Consider the following 580-nt stretch of genomic DNA (forward strand, 5'->3'; position numbering starts at 1 on the left):
TTATATGAACAAAAAAATTATATTAAAATATTTATTAGATAAATAAAAAATATAAAAATCAAAATATGAAAGAGAGTATTAAAAATAATAAAAAATTACCTTAGTTACCTTAGTGTGATTGAAATAAATCTCAAAGATTTTGATGAAAAAAAAAATTGGAACGAAGAACATACACAAAGGGTTATTGTGGAAGTTATATGGTTATTTGCATCCTTTTTTATATAAGAAAATGAAAGGTAGAGTTGGTAGAAAAGGAATGAATTTCTTATTTAGTTTCTCAACTGTAATCAACCTTTCTCAACGTAAACCCATAAGTTAGAATTTTTTGCTTCACATGAACGTACATTTATAGGTGAAAATAATTCTTGGTTCAGAGTTTCATAAAGTTGCCAGACATAAAAATAGAACGTTCAAGACACTCAAACGGGCTTCTCGCTTCCCCAACGTAATTCTCAAACACACCCTTAATCCTGCACTAGTAAGGATGTCAACGCTATCTGAACTCACGAAAATCCATCTTGACTCTATTTCGATATGACCTGAGGTTTTAGCAGAATAGAATGGAATTGAATTAAATAAT

The sequence above is a fragment of the Arachis ipaensis genome, chromosome B09 (genome assembly GCF_000816755.2).
Source record: "Arachis ipaensis cultivar K30076 chromosome B09, Araip1.1, whole genome shotgun sequence".
In the NCBI taxonomy this organism is placed as follows: domain Eukaryota; kingdom Viridiplantae; phylum Streptophyta; class Magnoliopsida; order Fabales; family Fabaceae; genus Arachis; species Arachis ipaensis.